Source organism: Chrysoperla carnea (genome assembly GCF_905475395.1).
Source record: "Chrysoperla carnea chromosome X unlocalized genomic scaffold, inChrCarn1.1 SUPER_X_unloc_23, whole genome shotgun sequence".
Taxonomy (NCBI): Eukaryota; Metazoa; Arthropoda; class Insecta; order Neuroptera; family Chrysopidae; genus Chrysoperla; species Chrysoperla carnea.
Genome location: NW_025408149.1, coordinates 22,501 through 25,000, shown reverse-complemented (window position 1 = coordinate 25,000; position 2,500 = coordinate 22,501).

The following is a 2,500-nucleotide window of genomic DNA, read 5'->3' as shown; positions in this document are numbered from 1 at the left end:
CAATATAACATGTACGATTTGTATATAAAAAAAAAATATACATTTTTTTCTAAAAATTTGCATTAATTCCAAAAATTTTTTAATAATTTATTATAATTATTAATGTTTATTGAATAATTTATTATAATGCATAAATTTCATTTAATAAAATATGATAAAAGCAAAAAAAAATTTTTTTGGTCCCAAAATAAAAATTTTTAGCTGAAAAAAATTTTTTTTTTAAAATTTTTTTCTTTAAATTTTGATTATTCTGTAAAGTTTATGATGTTTAAAGCCATTTTAAACATTATCATATTTTGAGTTTGAAGCACCGGGTGTAATGTCTTTAATATATATGATGGATAGTGCGTGTAAGTTAATGAGATGAATGTATATCTATGTATAACAGTGTATTAGTGGTATTACGTTCAGCAGTCTCACACATATGATATAGTATGGTATAGTATAAGTTGTTTATTTTTCATACTGTCCGTGTATCATTCAACAAAGGTGGTGTAGAGTTGTATATGGCTTGGTATGACGTCGTTGCAATTCTATGGACACTATGATATTACGGATGCACAGATAGAGGAATAACACTTATCGTATATGTATCATTTATGTATGTTGACTGTGTAATGAATACTAAATATAATAAAATAATACACTTTTTAATAGAATAACATTTGTTTCATGTTTTAGTATGATATTAAATGGTATAGAATAGGTTGTTTATTTTTCATACTGTCCGTGTATCATTCAACAAAGGTGGTGTAGAGTTGTATATGGCTTGGTATGACGTCGTTGCAATTCTATGGACACTATGATATTACGGAATAACAGAAAGAGGAATAAAACTTATTGTATATGTATCATTTATAACGTACTTTTATGTTGACAAGAATGAATGTATATCTATATGAAATAGTGTATTTTGTGGTATTATGTTCAACAGTCTTACATATATGATATAGTATGATATAGTATAATTTGTTTATTTTTCATACTCTAAGTGTATCATTCAACAAAGGTGGTGTAGAGTTGTATATGGCTTGGTATGACGTCGTTGCAATTCTATGGACACCATGATATCACGAAAAAACAGAAAGAAAAATAACAATTATCGTATATGTATCATCTATATTATTATTGTATTTTGACTATGTAATGAATGCCAAATTTAAAAATATACACTTTCTTAATAGAATAACATTTATTTTAGTATAATATAAAATGATATTGAATATGTTGTTTAATTTTCATACTGTTCGTGTATCATTCAACAAAGGTGGTGTAGGTATGTATATGGCTTGGTATGACGCTTTTGCATGTCTATGGACACCATGATATTACGAAAAAACAGAAAGAAGAATAACACTTTTCAAATATGTATCATTTATATATTTTATTAACATGAACGCAAAATATACAAAATTATATATATATATACTCAAAATATTCTGGATGGTAATCAGTTTGGTTTATTTTGATATTTAATATTGTATTTTGGTTTTTTTGCTAGTAATGTTTCGAATATGTATATGCTGTTATTATTTTTTAGGTGTACATTGTATTAAATTGTTATCAATTATTTAATGTATGTATACAAAATAATAGCAAAAACATTTTCAATTATTATATAAAAATTTTTTTTTTTACACATGCATATTTATTAATATATGAAATTTTATCTCAGTTTTAATAAATATGTATTGAAATGAATAATAATACAATCTTATATATATTGATAATAGTCTGGATGGTAATCAGTTTGGATTATTTTGATATTAAATATTGTATTATTATTTTTGTAAAAAAATTAATGAGAATTTTGTAAAAAAACCTCTATATGTATATCTTTTTATATCAATATTTAAAAAAAAATTTTTTTTTATTAAATTATTGATTATAAATAGAATAACATATAAATTTTTTTGTCAAAGCAAGTTCATGGGTTATAAGTTTTAAACTTTACACTCCCATATGAGCACACAATATTTATATAAAAATTATTTATAAAAATAATATTACATTGACTCACCTCATACCAAGCGAGAATATTAAGTGTTATTATAACGTTTTTTATTTAAAATTAACTTTTTAAATAAAATTAAAAAATAAATGACGCTTTCAATCTAGCGACGAGTATGAGAAAATGTTTGAAATATTTTAAGACCCATTTGGTGATGGTCTGACAAAAATCATAATTATTTTTTTTTTTTTTTATTCAATAATATTTATTATGAATAACATGTTATATATTTCTTTTTGTAAAAGCAAAAAAATTATATAAATGACATAATAAAATATATATTTGAAAAAAAAAAAAATTAATAATAATATATATATCTCATATGTTTTTTCTATTAATTTTAAAACAATAGAGATATAAAAAAAAAAAAATTTATATCAGTAATGGGTGAGACCATCTGATATTTAAAATGAAATTGTAATAATATTATTATATATTAATAATTATTGTATGAAAATTTTTTTTCTTATAATAAGAAAACAAAAATAT